The sequence below is a fragment of the Mandrillus leucophaeus genome, unplaced genomic scaffold (assembly GCF_000951045.1).
Source record: "Mandrillus leucophaeus isolate KB7577 unplaced genomic scaffold, Mleu.le_1.0 Scaffold142, whole genome shotgun sequence".
Taxonomy (NCBI): Eukaryota; Metazoa; Chordata; class Mammalia; order Primates; family Cercopithecidae; genus Mandrillus; species Mandrillus leucophaeus.
In genome coordinates, this window is record NW_012101388.1 from 1,955,921 (window position 1) to 1,969,922 (window position 14,002).

The following is a 14,002-nucleotide window of genomic DNA, read 5'->3' on the forward strand; positions in this document are numbered from 1 at the left end:
TTAAGGTCGTCTTGAAATTGATGTGTTTCTCCATAAAGTAGAGAGTCAATAATGGTAAGACAAGCTGGGATTAGATAAAGACACTTATCAAGGATCTGCATCTTTTGCTTGAACAATTGTGAGGAAAAAACAGAGATTCTGTTAACTTTGGCAGAAGCTTTTAAGCTGCCAACAGGACCCTAATATTTGAAACGTTTGACAGGAGGGAAAAAAAAAAGGATGCTGGCAAAATTATGTGCTTTACATTCCAAGGGCAACATTACAACAAGCTTTTAAACTAATACAAGCTTAGATCATTGAAATATCTCTTAAACACAGTATTATAGAGCTTCACCTCAATTTCCCATACTACTTTTCCTCCTGTGATTTGACCTCGTCTTTTCCATATTTGTTCACAAGTGTACTTGAAGAGTATTTCCAAATACTGAACCTGTGACTGGAACTATTGAGAACACTGATATTGTGACATTTTCGGTGTTGGTAGAACTCTTTATGTCAAATCTGGTGAGTAGAAATGCAAGCATGTGTGCAGTTATTTTCTTAGCAATTATATGAAAAGTAGAAAAGCTCAGAGCAGAAATAATTAACTGGATTCTATATTTTATGCTATGTATGGTATCACACTGTAAGCTTCTGAGACATGTTTGGAGATAGGAATATGGCATATAGAATAGATGGCTCAGAGCTCTCACAAATTCAGAAAACCACCCAATTTGTAGTATTTTATCCCTCACCCCCCTCCCACCCTTTCCTCCTTGTTTCCAAAGTCCATTGTATCATTCTTATGCCTTTGCATTCTCATAACTTAGCTCCCACTTACGAGACAGAACATACGATGTTTGGTTTTCCATTCCTGAGTTACTCCACTTAGAATAATAGTCTCCAGTTTCATGCAGGTTGCTGTAAATGCCATTTATTTGTTCATTTTTATGGCTCAGTAGTATTCCATTGTGTGTATATGTTTATATCACAATTTCTTCATCCACCTATTGATTGATGGGCTTTTCAGATGGTTCCATATTTTTGCAATTGTGAATTGTGCTTCTGTAAGCATGCATGTGCAAGTATCTTTTATGTATAATGACTTCTTTTCCTGTACTAGATACCCAGTAGTGGGATTGTGGGATCAAATGGTAGTTTTACTTTTAATTCTTTAAGAAATCTTTAATTTCTTTAAGAAATCTCCATACTGTTGACCACAGTGGTTGTACTAGTTTACATTCCCACTAGCAGTTTAGAAGTGTCCCATTTTCACCACATTGACACCAACATCTGTGCTCAACATCACTAATGATCAGGGAAATGCAAATTAAAACCATGATGTGATATCACCTTACTCCTGCAAGAATGCCAATAATCAAAAAATCAAAAACAAAATACAGGAATTTTTTAAAAGAAGACAGTACTCAGCCAGGGACTTCAGAATGTCATCTTATTTTGATTTGCTGTATATTTTCCACAAATACATTTTTTGCCTCCTTTAGGGCAGATACTGAGATAAATATGGTTCAATTCTGTTAGCAATTATAGTGAAAGTCTAAAATAAAAAAACACAGATATTTAGTGCATTTCCATGCATGGGTTGGACATTTGGAAGTTCTTTCCAAAAAGTTATAATAATTTGATACACACACAAGAAGAATATACGTATTTATATAACCACATTGCTTTATAAAATGGTATTATAATAAAAAACTTTATTTGACATTTTTAATTGCCTAAATTTATCATTATGCTCTAAACATATTTTGAGGTAAAATTTAGCAATTAAATAGACTGAGGTTTTCTCTTTAGCAGTTGCGGACAGAGCACATGTAGGTATTTGCTTCAGGAGTATCACAGTGTTTCTTTCTAATGTCAAGACACTTTACAATGTCGTGTTTGAACTTTCATCTGTTGCAGTTATCCTGTGAGAAAATTTTCATTAACCTTGTTTTTCAGTTATGGAAGCAGATTTAAACAGATTAGAGCCACATTCACTTAGCTGGTAAGTGGCAGAGCAGGGCCTCATACCAGGGCTCCCACCCCAACTATATTCCTCTGTCCTTTGAATCGTGCCATGTGGGTTGTCAACTTCTTCCATTTACTGCTCCACTGGTGTGTTTCCACATGCTACATCTGTGTAAATATCCTATTTCTTAGTGTTCTTTTTTGAATTTTATTATTTATACTCTGTATCAGCCACATACAGAATTTGTGTATGTTTGTTAGAGTCATATGCTGTGCATATGAAGAGTTTTAGAGAGAATGGTCGGTAGAAGTGTCATTCTTCTGGAATTAAATGAATGTCTTTTGTTGGTTGTAGTGATAGCACAAACACTCTCAGTGGAGAAAGATAACTCTATATATGCTTCTCTCTCTCTCTCCCCGTCTCCCCCTCTCCACACACACACACACACACAGATACACACATATACAGAGAGAGAGAGGGACAGAAAATATATTTAATATTACAATATAGTATAGATACTATATAGTATCTATGTATTTCCCCATGTATATTCCCTATACAGGTTACTATATATTACACATTCCATATTCTCTCTCTATGTTACTATATATATTACCATATAGAGAGTAATATATGGTAATATATTAATATATTTACTATTTAAATATTTTATATTTATATTAGATTATATGTATATTATATATTTACTATTTATATATTTAAATATATAAATATATTAAGTATATTTGCTGTTACTATATAGTAATGGTTATTAAATATATTTACCATTACTATATAGTAACATTTATTAAATATATTTGCTATTACTAATATATTTACTAATATGCTATACTATTTACTACATATAATATATCCTATACACTACTATATGTAAATTACTATATAGTAAATTATACAGTTAATGCTATAATACTACAGTAATTGTACAGTAAATTACTATGTAATAAATATGGTATAGCAATATTTACTATTACTATATAGCTGTATATAGTAACATATATAAATAATTTATAGAGCATAATATACAGTTATATATAGAGAATATATATATATGGAGGAAGATTTTTTAATAAAAAGGAGTTATTTATTGAGCATCTACTTTGTGCCAATTCATCTATATATGCTATCTCAGTTAATTATGACAACGTCTCTTGTGTTTATATAAGTTCCTCCATTATATAAATGTCTTAATAAACTCATGTGCGTGAATTACGTCCTTCATGTTACATAGTAAGTAGAACCAGGATTCAATTTTCTGTGTTTCCAGAACTTTTGCTCCTTGTGTTTCTTTTTAAATTATGCATAATATTTATACATACAAAAGAATATGAATGTTTAAAATATACAATGCATAATAACAAAATACATAACTGATTCTATCATATAAAGAAATAAATTATTACTAATATCTGTACATTTAACAGTAAGTACATGGAATTAACTACTGTTCTAAATTTAGTGTTTTTCACTACATCGCTTTATCAAAAATCCTTTAAAAAGTTTTTATCACATGTGTAAATACTATTAAGCAATTCAATGTACTGCTTATGCTTTTCTTGTAGATTTACTAAAATATTATTATAAATATAACTGTTTGCTGTAGATTGGATTATTGATCAACAAAGATCTGAGCTCCAAAGATCTATAGTGGTGTAAATACATTTTCAACCACTGACTGTGGCCTTGGCCATGTGAGGCACTTTCAACAATGGAACATTAATAAACTCAAAGCAAGCAGGAAAGGAATTTGAATGTGCTAGTGTGGCTTGCATTAGCTCATGGACTATAATATTCGACCATCTCAAGAGCATGCCCATGTAGTTGCTGCTGTTTCCATCTGGATCCCAGAACCAGAGCTGTTGCAGCAGACTCAAACTTAACCTCCCTAACTGTAACCATCATCAGAAAGTGCAGCACTCAAAGAGCAGAGGCTCAGACAAGCCCAGACTTCATCACCCATATGGCAATCAATCTGAATACCTGAAAGCATCAGAGTAAATGATGTTAGAAATCATCAGTTCGGGGGGTAGTTTGTTGCAAAGCAAAAATGTGGCATTAGCTGATTGCTATGACTTCTCTTACTGATTTTTAAAATTTAATTTTATGTTTTTAAAATATATCCAGGTTGAGTTTTTTGTGTGTTTTTATTTAAATTCATTTCTTTTCATTACTATATATTTAATGGTATCTTAGTGACAAAGTTTTTCTAACACATTTCCCTCTTTGGTGGACTTTTTTGGTTCCTTTTTAATTTCTTTTTAAATTGAGGACACAGGTGCTTGCATTTAGGGCCTACTCGCATACTCCAGCAAAGATTTCTCCTCTTGATCTCCTTATCTCAATAACATCTTTTAATCGATATTCACTCCTTTGTGAAGTTTTCTGCACAAAAATTTGTTTATCCATTCCCTTGATGAACATTTGTATTGTTTGCAGTTTTTAGATATTATCACTAAAGCTGCTACAAAAAATATGTGTAGAAGTCTAGTATGAATATATGCTTTTATTTTTCATGGGTAAATGCCTAAGAGTGCAAATATCTGAATCACGTGGTCAGTGTATGTTTAACTTTTTAAGAAGCTGGCAAACTATTTTCCAAAGTAGTTAAAAATTTTTACAATCCTCTGAGCAGTAGATAAGGTTTCCATCTTCTCCATATTGTCACCCACACTTGACATGGTCGGTCTTTTAAATTTTAGACCTTCAAATAAGTGTGGAGTAGTATCTCATTGTGCTGTAGGTCACAATGATGTCAAGCATTTTTTCAAGTGCGTTTTCGTTTTCTCTGTATTTTCTTTGGGGAAGTGTCTATTAAAATACTTGTACATTATTTTTAATACATTTATTGAATGTTGAGATGATTTATATCTTCTGAATATGCCTTTCTTGAGATATGTGATTGTCAAATATTTTTAGTGTACTTTATCTGTTCATTATCTTAACAGTGTCTTTCAAAGGGCAGAAGTTCTTAATTTTATGAAGTTCAATTTATTATGCTTTCTAAAATTTGTTTAAGTTATATTTTGTCCTCATCAATGAACATGTTCTATTTCTCCTCCTGTTTAGGTCTTCTTTAATTTTAATCAACACGTTTTGTAGTTATCAATGTAAGGGTATTTCACCAAAGATAAAGGTTTGAATATTAATGTGCTTTTTTTCATCTATTGAGACAAATCTCATGTCTTTTCCATTGTAACTTATAAATACAGTAATGTGTCATAATATACTTTCTAATCTTCAATAAAACCAATAAGACTATTTTGTATTTATTTTATCATTGCTGTATTTGATGTTTGCACCTTGATGTGACTTCTGTTTTTCCCTCGTATCTTTTTTTGGTTTTGGAATCAAGGTTTGGCCTCATGTAAAATTGTGTGTAGTATTCCTTTTCTTCATTTTTTCTCTAAAAGATTTTGTTTCTGTCTTGTTTTTATATTAGAATGATCTGTTCTTTGAAAGTTTATCAGACCACTGTTACAGAACAATTTTATTCTAGTGTTTTCTTTAAGTATATGGTAGCACAAGAGTAAGAATTTTAACTCTCAAATCAGTTTATTTAAAAATTTTATTCTAGTGTTTTCTTTAAGTATATGATTAGCGCAAGAGTAAGAATTTTAACTCTCAAATCAATTGATTTAAAGGTTCCAAGATAGCTTTTAAACTTCTTCTTGATGTTGATTTTTAAGTTCAATTTGTTGGATATTTTCTAACATACTGGACTGCATTTATTATATTATTCTATTAAATTTAATATCTGCTGATATAGGTCAAATTTTCATTCTAAATATCAATTATTTATACTTTATTTTCTCTCTTTGATAAGTCCTATTAATTATTAGAAGCTTTGTGTATATTTTTCGTCATTTCAAAGAATAAACTTTTGATTTAACTTTACTTTGTTGGATTAAATGTCATTTTATTTTTCTCTATTTTCTTAATTTTAGGCTTTTAGTTCACTATCAGCATTTTTCTTTCTCATATTCATATTTGAGGTAACGTACTTTTTCTTAGCTATCCATTAACTACTTCACATCATTTTAATTTGTAGTGTTTTCAGTATTAGTTTATTTTTAGTATTGTACTTTTATATTTTATTATTTCTTTTTTGACATTGGCTATTCAGAATTATTATTATATTTATTTTCATTATGTTTTTGTTATTGGCATCTGTTTGAACAGATTTGAGTCTGATAATATTATTGTGTTCATTCACACTACAAATATTCATTGAGTACCTACTGCACAGTAGGTACTTGTCTTTGTTCTTCAGTATCCTAGTGAATAAACAGACAAAAATCATTTTCCTTCATAGGACTTATAATCTATTGATATTAATACTTCATTAAAGCTTATTTTTATAGCCTAAAATATGTTCAGTTCTTATAGATGTTCTATATTATACTTAAAAAGAGGACACGTCACTATTTGTTGCTCAGGGCACTAATTCTTTATATAAATATTTCATTAACCAAGCTTATGAATGTTTGTCAGGTCATCTATATTTGTACCAGTTTTTTATATATCTAAAAGAAATAAGTTGAAATATTTTATTGTGATGATATAGCTAAAAATTTCTCCCTGAGGTTTTATCAATTTTAGTTTTATGTATTTTTCAGGGTACTTTATATCTTAATGTGTTTGTAACGTCGTAACTCTTAGATCAATTGAAAATTCAATCCACACATGCAATTCTTAGCTGGTATTCACTTGTAAATCTTTCTCTTTCCATTGGTTTCCAGTTCTATCCACTTGATTTGGGATCGTTTCTTATAAACAAAGTACAAAAAATCTTTTAAAAATTAATCTGATGACTTATTTCTCTAAACTTACATTATTTACATTTATTGTGTTTAGTAACAAGTCTGAGCTTATATTTTACTATGCATATTTTACATTTTTCTTGCTGCTTTAAATGGACTTTTATTGCTTTCATTTTTTTTTTTTGTATGTGTTATTTCATTTTTTTTCCGTTACTGACTTACAGTTTGGAAGTTATATAAACTTTTTTTTCTTAACATTGATTCTTCTGATTTTATCTCATGTACTTAACAAAATTTAATATACATCAATAAGAATGTTGAAAAATATGGCTCTCTTAAGCAGTAGGTTCCTTAGAACAGTAAGTCAGGCCACACTTTTCCTGCTTTATACTCTATTCTCCATCACTCATGTTCTACCATTTTTATGGCCCTATTATTTAGACACCAGCATTATTATTTTGTAATGATAAGGCTTTTTATCTTCACTCGTAAGTTTAGCAATTAATTTGATCACCCTTTCTTCTTATAATGCTGTTCCTATGGAGAATCAATTGTTGATTGTATTTCACAGTTTTATAGTTTCATTTCTTGCCATCAAGATTCTATGGTCATGTATCATTAGCCTCTCTATCAGTTATCTATTGCTACAAAAGAAACATTCTAAAACTTAGTGTATTAAAGCAACAAAATGGTTTACTATGTCTTAAAATTTAAGAGATTTACTGGTTGTTGTTTCTGCCTCACAAAGTACCAGCTGGGGCTACTTATGTGACTGCATTCATCTAGGGGCTAAGCGGGGATAAAAAATCCAAGAAGGCTTCTCTTATATCCGAGACCTTTATGCTATTGAATAAGGTGACTATTCTTCTCTATGTGGCTTTTTTCTCCCCGTGGTGTCGTTAATATCATCTCCTTTCTACATGACCTCTCTTGCTAACTGGAATTGACACAGGGTCATTCTACCTCATTTTATTAGTCATAGCAGGACACAGAGTGGGCTTAGATTGAAGGGGAGGAGAAATAACTCTACATTTTTAATGAAAGGAGTGACATGTCCTAACCAAAAATCCTCATTTTTTCCCCCAAATAACCAGTTGTAAAACATCAAGACTGTACTAACAAAATATATGCTATACATAATGGCACTTTTTTTTTTCCCCTTTCCTGTTAAATCATTATTAAAAGAAAACCTAGTAAAAAATAATTGTAAAGATCAGATTTACAGGGAATTCTGGTTAAGGTCATTCTTTTGCCTGAATGTCCCTGGTGAGAAAGAATAAGTTAAAAACCACCTGTTAGCCTTATTCTTCCCACTATCATTATTCAGTGATTCATATGAGCCCAAATAAGGCCAGTGATAACCCTATCAAGAGAGTTATTATTTTTATTTGGCACAGTTTCATTTATTTTGTTTTTTATTTAGACAATTATATATATTTTCCACTTTAAACAGTTTGAATATACCTCTAAAAATGATATAGTGTAATTTGCTGATGATTTTGGTCACATCTGCTTTCTATTTCATATATTGCATTCATATTAATTTTATATTCTCTATGAATTCTAATACTAAGGTATTTAACATTATAAAGTTTTTTTGTTGTTTCTATGGACTTTCATTCATGATGGCTGTCTCTCTTTTTGTTTTCCTTAATTTTAAAATTTATTTGAATTATATTAATCAACGGAAAACCTGAGAACCTGAATTGAGGGTAATTAATGTGTAAAAGTGATTGGATTTGCATCTGTATATCCTTGGGAGAAAATAACCTGAAACCACTCCAGCCATTTCTCAGATTCTAAGAGTTAATCAGGGTTCCCAGGTCTGCCTCCCTCTCCTTAATGTTCACCTTAGATGCAGTATGAATATCACAGAACTAATTCATACGTACAGTGAGGGACATTACAAATTTTATGTCAGCTCGGGAACTCTGTTTTTTGTATGTTTTATTTTCTTAACTTTTATTTTTCTCCCTTTCTTTCCTTTTCTGTTACAATTTTTATTCCTTTCTAAAAGCCTAGCAATGAATCAAAATATCATTTTATGCAAGGTCTATTCTGATTGGGCCTTCCATACTACTGTAAATGGAAATTCAATGTTTCTTCTACTAGAAGGGATTTCAAAAGGAGTATCAATTTGCCTGTTTTACTTATTGGCTGTTGAGTAAGTTTTTGTTAAAAGTGTTCATAGCTAAAGAAAGAAAATAATTCTCGTTAATAACCACTACAGCAGATTTTCATGCATATAGACAAGGGATTCATAATGGAAAGATAGAAGAAAAGTGAATAACTTCCAATATAGTCTGCCAAATTTTCTTTCCTAAAACTAGTTATATTAAATTTCCACATTAATGATTTACTTTTTGAGCTTCTGAATTGCCTTTGATTTCCTGTAGTCACAATTATGTTTGAGAAACTGTTCTCATTTCATTCCCAGTTTTTGTTGTTACCTTCATTAGTTGACAAGAACTGTATGGGACAGTGGGGTTTGTGTAAGCTCTAGAGTTTCTATTCAATAGCTAGTGATTTTCTTTCACCATAATTTAAAAAGCAAGAAGATTCTACTTTTGAATTTTCTACCTTTCAAGAAGTTTTATTCTTCCCTCGGGGTTTAAGGAGCCATCTTTTAAACTTCAGAAGTCTCGACTTCAGTTCAAAGATTAAAAGGAATGATGGAATGTCAAAGGCTTCTGAAAGTAAACAACGTTCTTCCAACTGTGAAGAGACAGCATTAATCCAGGATAAAACGACTATGGATGGAATAAACACTTTTATATTTATTAAAATTACAGAGATGTATTGGTTACTTGCTGGTTTATACTGTAGCCCTTTTAAAAGTGAAGCTATGTACTTCAACATTAGTTTTTTTAGCAGCATTGTATTATGTATACAAAGGCTTTACTTGGAGAGGGGCTTGGTTTTTTTTTTGGTTTTTGTTTTGTTTTGTTTTTTTCAGATGATGAAAAACATCATCTGAAACATCAGACGATGTGTCACTCTGTTGCCCAGGCTAGAGTGCAGTGGCACTATCTAGGCTCACTGCAACCTCCACCACCCCGGTTCAAGCAATTCTCCTGCTTCAGTCTCCTGTGTAGCTGGGAGCTACACATGGTGAGAGCACGCCACCATGCCCAGCTAATTTTTATATTTTTAGTAGAATAGGGTTTCACCATCTTGGCCAGGCTTGTCTTGAACTCCTGACCTCGTGATCCACCTGCCTTGGTCTCCCAAAGTTCTGGGATTACAGGCGTGATTCACCGCACCCAGCCTTGTTCTTTTCTGTTTTAAAATACATCTAAAAAGTTTCCAGTATTTTCAGCATACACGTTTTTATCTCTGAAACAAACACCTCAATGGTATCAAACAGAAACAATGAACAATTGACAATCTGAGTTAATTTTATTAAGAGAAAATAAAAATATGCTATTTTCATTTCCCAAGGTGCTAGATATTTTTCTTGTTTCAAAGTATATACCTGTTAGACTTAGGGTCATCCCTGAAGGAATTCCGAATTGACTTTTTTATTGCTACTGTTTTTGAAACAACCTGTGTTTTAAGAGCACTGGCATGAAAATCAAGAGACTTCATTATTAGTATTTTATACATTTTTACAATAGACTTTTTTGCAGTGAATCCGAAAAAAATAACACGTTTTAAAAATATTTTCTCACAACAAAAATGTCATAAAGCTTTAACTTGAAAATATAATCATAATAGGAGGTACATTTACAAAAAACTGTGGCAGATCATTTCATAATATAAATATTAAAATCCAGTGGTTTTAGTGTGTTTCATTTAAATAAAGGACCTCATCAGAATTATAACTTTTTATTCATTTTAAAACATGAAAGGTTTTTGTATATTTATTAGTGGAAAAAAATGAATGAATCATCCAAAATTATGTCTATAAGCCACAGAACAATTAGTTAACAGCTATATAGTCTTTGTGAACATTAACATACCCTTAATACACTCATTATAGATAACATTAATCATGACATATACCTTAAAAGCTCTTTAATGATTTTTACCAAACATGTTGAGAATCTCATAGATGTCATACCACGTGTCTCTTGTTACATAATACATTATCTTAAAACAAAAGTACTAATTACTTCACAATTTCCCTGGGTTAAGAGACTGTGCTTACCTTAACTGGGTCCTCTGGGACTCTTACGAGACTACAATCAAAATGTCAGCTGGGATTGTAGTCATGTCAGGCCTTGATGGGGGTGGGATCTGATTCCAAGGTCATGCATATGAATGTTGACAAGGTTTAGCTATTTGTATCCCATTTGCCTCAGGGCCTCCATTCCTCACTGGCTATGGGCAAGAAGTCATCCACAGTCTCTTGACATGTGGGCTCCTCCACAGAGGTAGCTTATAACGTGATAGCTGGCTTGATCAAATCGGGTAAACAGAAGCAACAGAGAATATGCAAGCAAGATGTATGTCACAATCTTTGTAACCTAATATAGAAGTGGTGTCCCATCATTTTTGCCATATTCTGTTTACTAGAAACAGGACACAAAGTTTAACTCACTGTCAAGGGGAACAGATTACACAAAGATGTGAGAAGCTGGAGGCTGGCATACATGGCAGTCATTTCAGAAGCTGCCTTCTGCACAGATGTTGGGATATTTGAACAGGTATTTTATAGGGTTGTAAATTTAAAATAACAACACAGTTTGTGTCTACATAATAATACTGAACATTCTGACAAAAATAAAAATTAGTTCAATAATAATTTACATGTAGCCAAATTAGCAGAATCATAACCTGATTAATTTTTTAAATGATTATTTCTCCTTTTATTCTAGGGATCCTTTGTACTAAACTTTAAAGGTACCCATAGATGAATATTCAGCTAGAGAAAGATTGGTAACTTCTCATTTGCAATAAAAGCTCTGTGATTACAAATGCTTCCAGTTGTAGGAACTTAGGAAGATATTCATGCAGTGTGTGCCAATATACCTTGATAATATTCACTTGGCAAATCTAGGACTAGTCTATTTTTGTTTGTTTTCCCTAGAATATATATTGAGAACACAATTTTCAGATTGGCTCCCTTTATGTCAAAATACATGGACTAGAACTTCTTACTTAACTCCTAGGCTAGGAATCTTTGCTATAATAAATTTGAACTTATCCAACTGAGATTGATTGGCTTTTTTATAATACTTAGGTATTTATATGTGAAGACATTAATTTTTATGTAAGCGAGTGATTTAGATAGGTACAATAATCTATATATTTGCAGTCCATATTCACCAACATTTTTGCTGTAATAGTGTTTTTTTCGTTTTAAATTCACTATTGACCTATAAGTGAAATAATGAACCAATCAAATAACACATTTTATTATTTATTCACCTTGATCTTATTTCTTTTGCTAATGGTTTCTTAAATTAATTCCAAATCTATTTTATCCACATTTCTTCAATGATTTATACATTGATGTTGAATACATTTACCTTTTTAAATCTAAGTTATTACTCTAATTAGTTTAAACAAATTATTTATGAAGGAGTCAGTGGGGCAAACACTACATTTAGAATTAAATAAATAGACCACTAAATAAAAAGTTCAGCTAGTGGATGATGATTTAAATTTCTTGCTTACCCAATCCTCCCAACCCTTCCCATCAGAATGGCTTGTTAGAAGATAGCAACAAGGTTCATCAATCATGCTCTCAACAAAAAGGTTATGCACGTATAAATTAGCAAGGTTGTTTTTTATTATGCTATTAAAGCAATTTATCTTGCCAATATAGTCCTGCAAAATCAAAGAAATATTTATATTCTGTTCCCATTTTTCTTAGACCGTACTTACCTAAAATGAAACGATTTTTAACAAACATGTGGATTAAATTATAAGTTAATTAAAATATGTTAAATTAAGAAATAAAATGAAGATATTACCACCCTAGAAATGGTTTCAGTAGAATAATCATTTGACATTATAAAAATATATCCTCCTGATTCCTGACATGTTCATCCCAATGCATCTTAGTTTCTGATTTTGTATTTGTTGTTCTATAAGTTTCCTTTTCTGTACATATATATGGTACAAAAGTATTGCTTTGGTTTTCAATATGTGAAGTACATTTCAGTTGTAGTCAAAAATTATTAAGTTCCCACTAGGATCAGAAAACTGTATTATGAAGCTTGAAATCTTATTTACAAAGTTGGAAAAAATATTTTCTCTAGGAAATTCAGTTAACTTTTAATTAGAAAGAGAAATAATTTATTTTTTATCTAGGTCTGATATCTTGACTTTTATTTTATTAAAAAATATGGAACTGTGAGGCTGTACGATTGTATAATGAATAGAAAATTAAAATAGCACCTTTAGAAAAAAAAAGGAGAAATGCTATTCATTGGTTGAATTTGAATTTCAGTGGATAGGTTTTCAATTAGTATATAACTTTTAAACTCTGCCATTTTCATAAAATGGCAATTTTTTAAAGAAAAACCATGACCAATATAAAAGTTGAAGAATCATGTCATTTTTAAATTTTAATCTGAAATTATTTGAAGCAAGTAGTTTCTAGATAAAACTTCATGGCAATATCTATTTGTTAATGGTCCTGGCATCATTGGTTAATAACATAAACATAGAAATAGATGAAACAAAAGTGAAGTGTTGACAAATTCCTCCCAAACATAAAGATTCTCCTTAAATGAAGAAATACAAACAAAACTTTAAAAGTCTTCCACATACAGACACAGAAACATACAACAAAATATGAAAAAATGTACTTAGAATAATCACTGAATAGACCAATAGTAGGCTCTGAAATTGAGGCAATAATTAATAGCCTACCAACGAAAAAAAGTCCAGGACCAGATGGATTCACAGCTGAATTCTACCAGAGGTACAAGGAGGAGCTGGTACCATTCCTTCTGAAACGATTCCAATCAATAGAAAAAGAGGGAATCCTCCCTAACTCGTTTTATGAGACCAACATTATCCTGATACCAAAGCCTGGCAGAGACACAACAAAAAAAGAGAATTTTAGAACAATATCCCTGATGAACATCGATGCAAAAATCCTTAATAAAATACTGGCAAACAGGATCCAGCAGCACATCAAAAAGCTTATCCACCATGATCAGGTGGGCTTCATCCCTGGGATGCAAGGCTGGTTCAACATACGCAAATCAATCAACGTAATCCAGCATATAAACAGAACCAAAGACAAAAACCACATGATTATCTGAATAGATGCAGAAAAGGCCTTTGACAAAATTCAACAGCCCTTCATGCT